Here is a 14,830-nt window from a genome sequence, read left to right on the forward strand (position 1 = left end):
AGAGAATTGACACGACCTTATTTCTGCAGGGGCCGAAAAACTTCCAAATCTTTTTCCATGGTGAATTAGACATGCTGGAGGGGAGAATTTGTGGGCGGAGGGTTGAACAGCAACACAACTTCTGGGAGTGAATACAAGGTGAAGTGTACCCAGGACACTTTCTAAGCGTGCCTGTAGCTTCAGTATCCAGTACAGTAGATGTCAGAGTAAAGAAAATGAACAAGAGCCAAAGCCTTACGGAATGATGAAAGGATCAGGACACCCGGGAGACATAAAGATCCTAAATGCGTACTCACCAAACAACAGAGCCTCAAAGTACACGAAGCAGAAGCTGGTGGAGCTGAAAGGAGAAAGAACCAGATCTGTAATTATAGTGGGGGCCTTTGACACCCACCTCCCTCTTAGCAAGTGACAGAATTACTAGGGAGAAAATCAGCAAGGATATAGAAGACCTGAATAACACAGTAAACTAAGGAGATCTACGTGACATAAATAGAACAGTCCGCCCACCAACAGCAGAGTACAGGTTTTTCCCCGGGGGTCTCTGTAACATTCACCAAGTTAGACCATCTCCTTGACCATCAGACAATTGTCAGTAAATTCAAACATAATTGAGGGACTTCCCTGGTGGTGCGGTGGTTAAGAATCTGCCTGCCAGTGCAGGGGACACTGGTTCGAGCCCTGGTGAGGAAGACCCCACATGCCGCCGAGCAGCTAAGCCCATGCGCCTCAACTACTGAGCCTGTGCTCTAGAGCCCTCGAGACACAACTACTGAGCGCACGTGCCACAGTTGCTGAAGCCCGCATGTCTAGAGCTCAAGAGAAGCCATTGCAATGAGATGTCCATGCACCACAACGAAGAGTAGCCCCCACTAGCCGCAATTAGAGAAAGCCCGTGTGCAGCAATGAAGACCCAATGCAGCCATAAATAAATAAAGAAAATTATTAAAAAAAAATAAGAAGACTTGAGATCTCCCAGAGTGTGCTCCCTGGCCACGATGGAATCAAATTAGAAACCAGTAATAGAAAGCAAATAGCAGGATCCCTAAACACTTGGAAATGGTGGTTGACACATCATTACAGGTTATCATTCACACCCTTGTTATAGAAGAGCTGAAGTGAGGAAGAGTTGCCTGCTGAGCTGAAAGGCATTTCAGGCTGGCCCAAGAGAGAGCTCACTCTGGCTCTTTCAAGCAGCCTATTGTTCAGGGCAAGGCTGGAGGAAGGGAGACAGTTCAGGAGGTTGTTACCTCTGTGCCACCTGAGATTAAAGCTCCTAGTGCACTGGCAAAGTAAGTCAAGCCAGCTTGCTGGTTGTTAGTGGAATCGGTTTGGTGGCTCATTGGATTTGTCAAGCACAAGAGAGGTATTGGTGTGGTTGATGGAAAGTCCTGAGAGAAGGCAAGATTCGGGTGCCTTCCTGGTATATATATGACTGCTGTCCAGTCTAACCCATGGACGCATACACCGCGGTTCTTTATCAGTCCAGCTCCACTGTTTTAAAAGTTTCACCGCAGTTGTCCTCTCCTCCCTCCTCCTTCTCCTCCCTCTTTCTCCTCCTTGTCCTCCTCTTCCTCATCCTGCTCCTCCTCGGTTCTTCCCCTGATAGTGCCATCTGTCGGATAAGGCTGTCCTCTCTGGACAGGCAGAAGAGTGTCCTTTCTGAGGTTTGTGGGATTGATCCCTTAGGCCAGGTTGGCACTTTGCCTGCCCTACCATGCTGTTAGCCTAAGACATGGTGCGTGGTAAGTGGACCACAGATGTGTCTGCAAACTTGTATTTTTGTTCCTCTTTTCAGAATACAGTGATGGTGGTAGACCACCTCAAGGAAGAAAGAAAGGTTGGAGTTCTTTCCCGGGTAATTCTGGCGAGAGGAGCCCTCATTATGAACACGATGAGTGTGAGCCTCAGCCCTCACACCTCCAGGAGGATGCTGGAAACGTGGTGAAGAGGGATGTCCAGGAGGATCCCGAAGTAAGACAGTAAGTGGCCAGGCAGCAGGGTTTGTACACAGCAGCCCCTGGGACTATGCACCTCTCTCAGTCTCCGTGGACTTGTTTTTCTTCTCTCACTGCAAACTGAAGCTTGCTAGAAGTGAAATAATGGTTGAGCAATGCTAAGTGTAGTGCTGGTGTCAAAGAGACGAGGGTGTACAGAAGACTTCCTTAGCACTTAGGGCCCCTCACCCTCCTTCTCTCCACATCCCCCCTGCAGCTCTCCCGGTGCCATCCGAGGCAACAAGAAGAGAGTGAGATGGCACAGTAAAGGCCACAGGCATAAGAGTGTGTGGAGAAAGAGAACACCTGTGGAGAGAGAAATGGGGGAGAACACACATGCTGGAACCCCAGGGAGCTGGTTCAGGGTCACAGTGAGTATCCTGAAAAATGCATAGAATGTGCAGGAGAGAAAAGCCAGGGGGAGTTGTGTTGGGCTCATGAAGACATGCTGGTTTATTTCACTGGGGACAGTTTGTAATCTGTCCCTTTAATTACCAGGAGTTAACAGTCTTGTTCATCTAAGGGCAGATTCAGAGAAGCAATGTAAAGGGAACAGGCTGACTGTGAGGAGAACGGAGGAGCCTGTCTCAAAGCAAAGATGGAAACTACTGCCAGGGATATGGAGCAACTCCACATTGGAGGTCTCAGCTTGGCAAGCTGAGTGTGGGAGATGGAGGGTCGAGCCTCTGGAGACCTTGTCTGAGGGGCAAGCAGTGTCTGCACTGGGTTGGATCTCCTGGAAATTTATAAAAGGAAGATCATCTCTGACACCTTGATTATGTGGAAGAGAGTTTGACTGGAGAGAAAGAGTATTTAGGAAATCCATATTATGCACACCCATAAGAAATCGTGCCAGTGGTCCCTTCTTTAGAAGCCCTTTCAAGCTCAGTAGAAGGCCAGAAAAGAACAGGAAAAGGTTCGTCCTCCAGCCTAAATTCCCTGCTGTCTGTCCTCTCTCCCATCCCTTCTTTTCATCCTTAGATTCCTTGTGGGATGAAGTATGACAAGACATGGCTAATGAACTCAATCCAGAGCCATTGCAGTGTCCCCTTCACTCCAGTGGATGTAAGAGAGGATGCCGGAGCCAGACGCGTGGGCACAGGGAAGGGGGAGAGAGAGAGAGACCTGGTTCAGCAGGGTGTTTTGGCTTCTGATCCTATTGCTGTTGCATTCAATCCCCGTAGTTCCACTTTTTGCAAAATGGGGCTCAGTTCTTTGTCCAGGAAGCTAGCACTGCCTGTGCATTGATGGATGTCAGCTACAAGATTCGTGACGAGGAGAGACGAAAGGTGTATGTCGAGGGCGTTACGTGTACCTCATCCTGAAGAAGGAGGACAGGCCAGGGGCTGGTTGTCTTCTTTGGAACTAGAGTTCCTGGTGCTTACCCCACGTCTTCTTCCTGCAGATACCTGTCTTTGTCGGCACCTCCGCTGTTCCCTACTCTGTGCGGGATAAGTTGAAGCCAGAAGAAATGGAGCAGCTAAAGGTAATGCAGACTCAAGGCGTGTTGTGTGCCAGCACTCAGACCCACCTCTCCTTCCTCCAGTGCCCTGTCCCACTCACCCCCGATTTCCCTGCCACCACCACAGCCTCAGAGCGGCTGTCTCCATCTCTCTCTCCACAGCTGACATTGAGCAAACGATTTGATGTCTCCCAGCAAGCTCTTGACCTCCAGAGGCTCCGCTTTGACCCAGGTATGGCTGACAGCAGTAATTCTAGGGCAGGCGAGGGCAGAGGGGTCTTCCTGGAGGGTGACTTAGGGATGGTAACGTGGGGAGGGGCTGGTGCTGGCCCCAGACCCCACTCAGCCATCTGATTCCCTCCCCTCTCCTTCCTGAAGACTTGGTAGGCCATGATATTGAGATAATTCTGAATCGAAGAAGCTGCATGGCTGCCACCCTGCATGTCATCGAAAAGAATTTCCCTGAGGTGAGGCTGTAAGCCCAGTGCTGGTATTAGGGTAGGGGGTGGAAGAGCTGGGGTGCAGGGCAGATTTGTCTCCAAGGTCCTCGATAGTAACCTTCATTCTACCTCTTCTTGCCCCAAAGCTGTTGTCCTTGAACTTGAGCAGCAACAAACTGTACCAGCTGGATGGCCTGTCTGACATTATACAGGTGGCCCTCGCGGTCAAGACCCTGAACATCTCTGAAAATGAGGTGAGAAGAGGGAGCCAGGTCAAACTTGGGTTGAGAGCAGAGAGGGCGTGTTAGTGGCCATGAGAGTGATGACAGGAGGCAGGTGAAGGAACCTGTGGGGGAGGGAGGGGTCTGGGGGTGCAGGGATCCGGATGTTCCTCTTTCCCTGGGATTCCTTTTCCCACTTCCCCCCATATTTCTCAGCTGAAGTCTGTGTGGGAGTTGAGCAAGATGCAAGGGCTGAAGCTTGAAGAGCTGTGGCTGCAAGGGAACCCGTTGTGCGGCACCTTCCCAGACCAGTCCACCTATGTAAGGTCAGTGTGAACACCCTGTCACCCTTCTTGGTGACCTTCACCCATGGGAGCCTAGACTATCTGTGACAGTGCCCCTATGCCGCAGGTGGCCGCCCTGGTCTTCTGGGAGGATCACAGGCCCCACCTTCTGCTCTCTCTGTGCCTATCACCAGTGAGGAGTTTCCTTCCCCTGACCTGCTCACCTCTGCAGGCACTCTGGGGTCTGTTTCCAGCTCTCTGCGCCCAGCTATATTGCACCAAGGCCTCCCAAGAGTGTGCCCCAGGAAGCAGGGCTTCTCCTCCTCACCAGGACCAGGAGCGACCAGGCTTGATCCAGATGCTGGCACCCTGGACTGAGAAGGGTCCTCCAGTCCCGGGCCTCTTGCTGAGCGAAGCCTTCCTTCTTCGTGCTGAGCTGGGGTGTGCCTCCCCCGTTCTGAGAGGGGCCCGCTTCCCCTGCCTCCAAAGGGGTCCACCCTCCTCTCCCAGGTTGACATGGGGGCTTTCCTGCGCCATGCTGAGGGCTGAGGCCGTGGGTGGCTGCTGTCATGACATCCATTCTGCTGGCCCAGTGCCAGGAATTGGACCCTCCTTGGGGTCCAGCTTGGGAAAAAGCAGGGCTCCTTGTGTCAAGGGGCCAGACGTGGGCTCCCGCCAGTGATCAGAGAGCTTCCTGAGGCAGGAGTGGAAGGCAGAGGGCAGAGGCGGTAGGGGAGACAGAAGGACAGGCCTCTCAGGGGCACTTGCCATCCCTCGCTGCACACGTCACAGCATCCCGCCTGGTCCTTCACAGGAGCCCTGGGCAGCCTGAGACAGGTATGATTCCTCAGATAAAGAACCAACTCAGACAGGTGCAGGGGTCATCGGGAGAGAAGACGGTGGTCATCAGAGGGGGCCACGGATCCCAGCCCCATACGGAGCTGGTACCTGACCCTTGCCTCCATCTGGGGAAGATCTGCCCCCATGGCTGCTCGTTTTCCCATGCCCAAGTCTGGCTGAGCTCGCACAGGTGACAAAGTTTCAGCCAGTATCCAGTGGGCCCCCAGCCCAATATGTGCATAGTTTCCATTCCTACCTGGTGTGTCTGGGCGATTCTGGGGCAGGTGAAGAGACGCAATGGGTGTGCCGTTTCCCCTTTCTTCTCTCTTCTTCCCTGACCCCCACCACGGGAGAGCTTCTTTCCCTTCCCTTTGTTTTCTCTCTCTCCCTTGTCTCTGTGCCCCTAGGTCTCTCTCATCTCTCCCCTCCTACCTTCACTCCCTTTCTGTCCTCATCCCCTCCATCTCCCTCCCTGAGCCCCACCTCACTCACCTCCCTAGCCCAGCATCCTGGGCCATCCCGGGGGGGTGTCCGGGTCTTGCCAGAGTGCTGGACTCCCGGTGAGGTGGCAGGGCCCCGGGCTCCCACTCCATGCCCTCTTCTCCCCACAGCCTTCATTGTGGCCCTGGAGGAAGGAAGGGAGGAGAAGGAAGCCCTGCAGCATGGGTTTGAAATGCTGGTCCCTGTGGCACTGGAGAAGGGAGTCTGAGTAGTCTGGGTGGGAGCTACCAAGGCGAAGGAGAAGAAGGGAGGGAAGGAATATTAAAGTGAAGGTACTGAGAGAGATGAGGAGACAGTGCCTTTCGGACAGTAGGATGACAGATGCTCAGTGTTCAACAGGCAAGTGGACCGAAAACCCTTAAAATCAGAAGCAGAGGTGGGCAAATTGGGCTGCTGGATAGGCCAGAACACACTGATATCTGTTTTTGGTATTAGCGCTTTAACTCAAAGGAAGCATTGCAACCTTGAACTATCAACCACCTCTTCGCTATTTTTGGTTTTGGACAGGGCCATCAGAGAATGTTTCCCGAAGTTATTATGCCTGAGAGTGCCTACGAAAATCATTGTCTCTTACGAATGTCGGTGACCTCTGCACCTGCCCTCAAGCCCTTTGGTTCTTGCCTAGAGTACATGTTGGCATCAGACCCTTAACCATTTTGGGGCACATGGACTCCTGAAAATGACATGGATATAGTTTCTGGAAAAATACCCATAAATACACAACACACACACACACACACACACACACACAAGTTGAATATAACACTAGAGACTTCCAGGACCTCATGATGAAGACATCCACTGTAAGCTTTTCCATGGAATTTCCAGGGCCCCTTCAGACCTGACCTCTAACCCTCACCCTCCTGGACCCATCTTTTTCCCCGGTCATCAAGGGCCACCCCCCAGGTCTCCACTCCTGATTTCCTCTTCCTTTCTCCAGGATGGCCAGGAGTTACCTTCACCAATTAACATTGACGTTGACACTCCCTACGTAATAAAGCCCTGCAAGGTGACGAAGAGGATCAAACAACATTTGGCGAGTTGCAGGAGAGGCTTTATCAGCCACACAATCTCAAATGCCTTTTGATTCCAGGAATGCTGTATAGGCTCTGTGATACTGAAGAGTCTAGTCCTGCAATTCCTGCAGCAGTAAGTACCCTTGGGAATCTGAGCAAGGGGAGGAGGGCTAAGTCAGTTGAGGCCACCTAAGCACAGGTCTGCTCATCGGAGTTCTCAAGTCTCATTTGAGGTCCAGACCACAGAGATCGACTGTCCTCATTACTCTCCCTCAGGTATTACTTGATCCATGAGTGTGGAGACCGACTGCATATCCATTGTGCTTACCTTGAGGAGGCCTGCTTCTCCCTGACAATTTCCTTCCATTCCGAGGACCCAGCCCCGTGAGTATCACAGGCCAGACTCTGCTCCTGGGTCATGTGGCTCCCCAGCAGACACAGGCCAGCTCCTGCATACACCCACCACCCACTGTTGCTCTTTGTCTCCTAGAAGCAGCTTGTGCAAGTACTTCAAGGACAGCAGGAATATAAAGAAGCTCAAGGACCCCCGTGAGTGTGCGATGGGAAGACTGGGTGGGAAAGGGCAGTGAAGGGTTCAATCATAGGGCCCAGGGCCTGGCAGCCCCTGACCTTTGTTCGCTTCCCCTCCCCTCACAGACCTGGGGGTCCAGCTGCTGAAGCACACAAAACGTGTCATTGTGCACACCCTCTGTGGGTTGCCCAAGACGCAGCATGACTTCAGCTCCTTCGGGTGCACATGTGGTTCCAGATGGTGAGCACCTGCTTCCTCCCTCGGGCGGGCCCAGGAAGCCGCGGGTGGGTAGGAGGTGGAGGTGGTGACTGGGCACCTGGGCTCTTCCCTTTCAGGAGATGATGCTCTGCTTCTCTGTCAACGGGGTGTTCGAGGAAGGTGAGTGTGTGTAGACCCTCTCCCCAGATGCCTCACTGCTCCCTCCCCCTGCCCAGGGTGTGCATGGCAGACAGGCATGGGGACACAGGCTGTGGAATTTGGTGGCTTGCATCCCAGGTCCTTGCTCTGAGAACTTGGGCCATTACTTAACCTCTCAGTTTCCTCATTTGCACAATGGGGTAGTAGTATCCACCTCTTAGGTGGCTGTGAAAAATGCATCCCGTAAACTTGTATAGTGTTTGTCAGGGACCAGGTCACTGGACCCAGACTGCTGCTGTAGTTGCCCTCCGCATTCCCGACACCATGGCCCCCGTGAACAACTGCCATCTCAGCATGAGTGTCCAGTCACATCCTCACAGGGGACCACCGTGCGAGCATGTACAGCACGTGCGGCTCTAAGGGGTACTGTTGTTTGTTTGCTGTTGAAGTGGAAGGAAGTTCTCAGGGCTGTGTGCGTGCCTTCACCCGGACCTTCATCGCTACCCCTGCCAGCTGTGCCAGGTGAGAGCCCTGTTGTGGGCGGGAATGCCCATCCCAGCCTGGGCTCAGTGGCATGGGAATGTGGTGGCGCACATCTTAGGTTTACTCAGTATTGTGGAAAGCCAGCAGGGAGATCCCAGGAGCAGTCTAGCCTAGTGGTTAAGAAGAGCATGGGCTCTGCAGTCGGCCTATGGGTTCTCTCCTTGACAAAACACTCACTCACTGTGTGATCTTGGTCAAGTCAGATGACCTCTGTGCGACTCAGTGTCTTCTTCCGAGAATGGGGGTCAGAGCGTCCAGCCCTTGAACTGTGGTAAAGGGTAAATGTGAAATTGCCCGTGGGTTGGGGATAAACCTATAAATTGAGTGAAGGTGGTAGACAGTCTCTCCAAAGGTGGGCTCTGTGGGGAGGGGCAGAGGTACTAGTCACGGAACCTGGGAGACAGACACAGCAGGGGTATGGAAGGAATCTAGTTGCTGAGTGGCAGTGGGAGCAAGATCGTTGTTTGGGGTGTGGGGTCGTCCATCTGTCCAGTTGTCTGAGTGCCCATTTTTCCTCCAGTCTATGCATTGTGAAAGACGAACTGTTTGTGAGGGACGCCAGCCCCAGTGAGACTCAGAGTGCGTTCTCCATCCCAATGCCTACACCCTCCTCCCTCTCCCAGGAGCAGCAGGAAATGGTGCAGGCTTTCTCCACCCTGTCTGGGATGAAACTCGAGTGGTCTCAGAAGTGAGTGCTGGGTGTGCATGGGAATGAGGTTGGGTTAGAACGGCAGGGGAGTGAATCATGGAAACTCGAAAGCAATTTGGAAAAATATCTTTTTGAATATTTTGCTTCCAAAAAATAAAAGTGAGCCCATGAGAAAGGTATCATACTAGTATATGTGTAAAGGGTTTTCAAGATAGTATAATGCTCAGTGACATTATCTTGTATATGGAAAATCCAGGACAATCCACACACACACCAACCAACCAACAAAAAAACAAAACACCCTACTAGAACTGATAACCAGGTTCACCAAATTTTCAGGATACAAGACCGATATACAAAACTTATTTATATTTCCATGTACTTGCAATGAACAACCCAAAAATGAAATTAAGAAAGCAAGCCCAGTTACCATGGCATCAAAATAGTACAAAGCTTTGAAACTAATGTAACAAAAGAAGTGCAAATCTCATACTCCAGAGTGTAAAACGCGTTGAAAAGAATAAAGAAGGCCTAAATAAAGGGAAAGACACTCCATTTTCATGGGTTGGAAGGCAATATTATTATGATGGAAGTACTACCCAGAGCAAACTAGGTTCAATGCAGTCCCTATCAGAATCCTTCTTTGCAACAGTTGACAAGGTTATCCTAAACTTCATATGGAAGTGCACCAAAACAATCTCGAAAGAGAAGAACAAAGTTAGAAGACTCACACGTCCCAATTTCAAAACTTGCTACGAAGCCACAGTAATAAAGACTACGTGGTACTGGCCTGTGGACAGTGTATGAATCAGTGGAATAGAACTGAGAGTCCACAGATAAACCCTCACATTTATGGTCAACTGATGATCAACCAGACAGAGTGCTGAAAAATCTGATGGGAAAATAATATTGTTTCCAAAAAATGGTGCTGGGACAAGTGGGTATCCGCATGCAAACCAAAGAATTTTGACCCCTGACTCCCACACCATGTACAAACCTAGCCTGAAAATGAATCAAAGATCTAAAAGTAAGAGCTAAGACTATAAAAATCTGGGAAGGAAACATAGGTGTAAGTCTTCACGAATTAGGCAATCATTTCTTACATATGACACCAAAAGCACAAGCGACCAAAGAAAAAAAGTAGATAAATTGTTGACTTCGTCAAAATTAAAACCTCTTGAGCATCAAAGCACAGCATCCAAAAGGTGAAAAGCCCACCAACAGAATGGGAGAAAATATTTGCATATCACATATCTGGCAAGAATATGTGAAGAACCCTTGCAACTCAACAATAAAAAGGCAAACACCCCATTTTTCTTTAACTGGGGAAAGGCTCTGAATGGACATTTCTCCAAAGAAGACATATAAATGTCCAAGAAGGAAATGAGAAACTTCTCAACATCGTTAGTCATCAAGGAAATGCAAATTGAAACCACAGTGAGTTACCAGGTCACACCCACTAAGATGGCTTTAATTAGTGAAACAAATGATGACAAGTGTTGGTGAGGATGTGGAGACATTGGAATTCTCATGTGTTACGATGGGAATCTAAAAGGGAGCAGTGGTTTGGGCAAACATTTTGGCACTTCCCCAAAATGTTACACACGGAGTTACCATAAGACCCAGTAATCCCACTCCTAAGTATCCTACCAAGAGAAATGAAAACATGTATACACTCTAAAACTTGTTCAGGAACGTTCATAGCAGCATTATTGATAATAGATGAAAAGTGGAAACAACCCAAATGTCCTGTAGCTGATGAAAGGATGAATAAATCTTGGTATATCCATATAGTAGAATACTATTCAGTCATAAAAAAGAATACTGTTCTGATACATATCATGACATGGATGAACCTTGAAAACATGATGCTAGATGAAAGAAGCCAGTCACAAAAAGTCAAATATTGTATGAAATGTCCAGAATTGGCAAATCCACAGGGACCAAAAGCAGATTAGTGGTTGCCAGGGTCTGGGGGAAGGGGAGGAATAGGGAGTGATCACTAATGGTTAAGGAGCTTCTTTTTGAGGTGGTAAAATTACTCTGGAATTATATAGTTGTGGTGGTTGCACAATCATGTGAATGTACGAAAAAGCACCGATTTGTATACTTTAAAGTGGTGTGTGCATTATATCTCAATAAAAGATGGTTCGAGACTTGTACTTTAGAATTTTTCATTTGCTATTTCCTTGAACATCTTTCTTGATCAGTATATATTGAATTCCCTTGTTCTTTTGCCCAGCTCTCCTTTTCTGTTTTGAATTCTAGTGGGCATGAATGCTAGTGATAGATGGCTTGCTTTTCACTGGGTCTTTCTTCTTCATTACACATAGTGTTCATACTGGTACATGTGTCCCAGCAAGAAAGTGGCATACATATAGCGGTGGCATTGCATGGTCAGCGTGACTGTACTGTGGTACTAATGGAGATCACCTGTTGTTCTCCCACTGCAGGTGCCTTCAGGACAACGAATGGAACTACACCAGAGCTGTTCAGGTCTGCAGTATGCTCAAGGTGAGGTCTGGGACTCAAGTGGGGTAAAGATGAACGTTTCTGGCCCTTCAGGGAGGCCAAGAAGGTGGAGGCCGGTGTCCTGGGAATGGAATTCGGGGAGCGGGCTCTTCTGACATTCCGACTCCTTCTCTCCAGACCGAGGACAAGATCCCAGAGGAGGCCTTCAAAGAAATCCCCTAAAAGGAGCCCTTGGATGCCATCCTTGTCTTCATCCACATCATCTTTTGTCTCCAGCCTCAGGCCACGCCCATGCCTGGGGTTGGAGGCCTGGCTGACCAAGAATCCAAAGTTACGTTGTAGGCCAGGTAACATAGCCACCTGAAGGGTCAGCTGTTCTTTGTCTTTTCCCCACTCACGATTGCTGTTTGTTTTCATAATAAAGAGTGCTGTTGCAAGCTGTATGTCGAGTGTCCTCCATTGCTCTTCCCTGCCCCAATCACTAGACAGTAGGTCCAGGACTGAACGTCCCTGCCTTTGGCCCCGAGGAGGAGGCACCTTCTAACCCAAACAAGTGGGTTTTTTATACACTTTTTTTCCATTTATAAAACATGAAGATTCTGCACAAAAATGGAATAACAATGGGATTTATAGTGCATGCCTCAGAACTCCTTTATGTCCCTTCTAGATGGGTTTACATATATCATGCGTCGAGTTGGGAACTTTAAAAATACATTTAGACAATTGAAAATGGAAACACAGCATACCAAAACTTGTGTGACAGAGCAAAAGCAATGATCAGAGGAAAATCTATTGGTCGTTAAGTAAACGCAAATCAAAGCCACAATAGGATGCCACTTCACACCTACTACATTGCCTGTAGCTTTTTTTAAAAAAGGAACATAACAAGATGAACTTTGGTGAGGATGTGGAGAAATTGGAACTTCTGTACATTGTTGGTGGGGATAAAAATGGTTTTGCTGCTGTGGAGAACAGTTTGTTGGTTCCTCACAAAATTAAACACAGAAGTACCATATGACCCAGCTACTGCACTCCTAGCTGTATACCCGAAAGAAATGAAAGCGGTGCCAAAACAAATTATTGTACGTGAATGCACACAGCAGCATTACTCATTATATTCAAAAGGTTGAAACAACCCATCTGTCCATCAAGGGATGAGTGGGTAAACAAATTGTAGTATATACACACATTGGAATATGTATTTTTGCAAAGATTGAAATCCTTGTCATATGTGGTCACAGAAGTTGTCCTTCTATTTCATCAGTGGTCAGATAGTGACTTGACAGAGATTTCCTGAAGGGCCTGGAGCCAAAAAGGAAAGGAAAACAATATTGTCTAGTCGTTGCAGATTGGCTTCTGATTTGGGACACTCCACCAATGCTTAGCCAGGCTGCCTCCAACTCTGACTTAGCCTTCACCTCCGGCTTTTGAGGAGCCCAAAGGTCAGCCACATGTGCAAGCTTGGCTTCCTGTCAGACCTTTGCTGAGCCTGTGTCCTACCCTGTACATATGCAATGCACTCTGGAATCTCTGTGATGCCCTTCAAAACGCTTATTCCCCCAAGAATTTTCCTCATCACCCTCACCCTTCCCAGGCTTTGGGGGCTCTCTGCTGCTTGCCTTATCTTCTTTACCTTGCCCCAGGCAGCTATGGGTATGATACGTTTTTAGATGTTTTTGAGAGACACAACCGAGAAAGCCACTCCATGCCTGGGAGTGGCCGTGGGAAACAAAACTCATCCTCTGTGCCATACCCTCAGGGGTCCTCCATAGAGGTCAGAAGGCACAATCACAGTTTTGGGGGAGAACAAGATCCATATTATGACCCCTGAGACCAGCAAGAAGCACCCTGAATGTGGCTGCCAGTCTCACGGAAGAAGCAAGAGGGAAGAGATATGGGAACATATGTATATGTATAACTGACTCACATTGTTATAAAGCAGAAACTAACACACCATTGTAAAGCAAGCAATTATACTCCATTAAAGATATTTTGAAAGAAAGGAAACGGATTGTGTTTAAGTGGTAGGTTGCAAAAAGCAAGACAGAATATTCCTGACACCACATGATACAATGTGAAAAAAAAACACTCAGGGTATAAAACTGTATATTACAGTATGGTTCCTCAGAAGAAGATATTAATGAATGCTTATGTTTTTTCTGTTGTATTTTTTTTTTTTTTTTGCGGTACGTGGGCCTTTCTCTGTTGTGGCCTCTCCCGTTGTGGAGCACAGGCTCCAGACATGCAGGCTCAGGGACCATGGATCACGGGCCCAGCCAATCCATGGCATGTGGGATCTTCCCAGACAGGGGCACAAACCCGTGTCCCCTGCATCGGCAGGCGGAGTCTCAACCACTGCGCAACCAGGGAAGCCCTATTTTTTTATGTGTAATAATTAACATTAAGAAGTCACGGCAAAGGAAGGCGTGAGAGTGTCAACTATGTTTATAAATGGGTGATTGGAATTCACAATAGTTATTCCTTCAGATCTATGCTTTGCTTGTATAAAAGGATGTTTGTGTCTGGGTCAGCGTCTTCCCAGTTGCTTAGGGTGAAGCACTATACCTGTTGGCTCCTTACACAGCATAACAGGACAATTTATCATTGATAAGCAGATATGAGTATCTCCTCGCTGATTAATAAGCTGCAACACTTTACATGACTCACCCAACATTTCCTGATGCCCGGTTCCTTACATGTAAAAATCAGGGGTTAGGGCTAACCGCCAGCTTAATTAACATATAGCACACGTACCACTCTCCCTAAAGGATCCCAGTTAATCTCCTCTTCTTCCTCTGGCCCCATGCAAACTTTGATCTGATTTCCATTTCTATATATTAGCTTTTCTTGCTCTAGAGTTTCGTATAAATGGAATCACACATCCTGTAATCCTTTGTGTCTGGCTTCTTTAACTTAGGATAATTTTTTTTTTCTTCAGATCCACCCATGTTCTTGCCTTTTTATTCCTGGGTAATATACCATTGTATTGATTTGTTTACCTTTCATGTTGTTTTAATGAAGTTTCAGGAGGAAGTGAAACTCCACCCTTGTGTTCAATCAGCCATCTTCCTGGTCAGTGTTCTCTTCTTACACAATGGATATAATTTCAAACTTTACCACTCCTTTATCTCTCTAGGGAAATGCTCTCTTTAGGTCTTTTCCAGGCTTTTCTCTTTTTCCTTTTCCCTCAGTGCCAGTCACTCCATGTGTTGTGTTTGCTCTGTCCCTTCCATGCTTACCCTGGGTTGTGACCGTCTCCTGAAGAGAAGACTTCACTGTCGAGTCAGCCCTGGGCTCCTGGGTGCTTGGCTTTAACCCATACCTGGCTCTGGGCTCGTCAGTGGTTTAGCCTTCCTCCCTGACCCTACCACTGGTGGCCCCTGCCTTACCACTGTGTTTTCCCACTACCTCCCTCTCTCCCTCCCTCGCTCCTTCCCTTCCTTCTTTCCTTCCTTGAAGAAGAGCATTCTCCATTTATTACATGGGAATTCTTATTTCATACTTTCGAGCACGGTT

At 48.5% G+C, this 14,830-nt stretch overlaps 1 pseudogene across 1 annotated transcript; it reads left to right on the plus strand.

Moving 5' to 3' along the window:
- Positions 1 to 1,735: 1,735 nt before the first annotated feature.
- On the plus strand, positions 1,736 to 11,536 carry LOC308608801 (nuclear RNA export factor 2-like; annotated as a pseudogene). Its single transcript has 18 exons — positions 1,736 to 1,745; positions 1,799 to 1,974; positions 2,979 to 3,062; positions 3,182 to 3,286; positions 3,403 to 3,483; positions 3,622 to 3,691; positions 3,838 to 3,926; positions 4,046 to 4,153; positions 4,310 to 4,446; positions 6,253 to 6,327; positions 7,038 to 7,145; positions 7,252 to 7,310; positions 7,419 to 7,533; positions 7,629 to 7,671; positions 8,100 to 8,172; positions 8,714 to 8,881; positions 11,296 to 11,356; positions 11,408 to 11,536. The product of its transcript is annotated as a nuclear RNA export factor 2-like (transcript).
- Positions 11,537 to 14,830: the final 3,294 nt, after the last annotated feature.

Source organism: Mesoplodon bidens (genome assembly GCF_964165515.1).
Source record: "Mesoplodon bidens genome assembly, chromosome: X".
NCBI classification, from domain to species: domain Eukaryota; kingdom Metazoa; phylum Chordata; class Mammalia; order Artiodactyla; family Ziphiidae; genus Mesoplodon; species Mesoplodon bidens.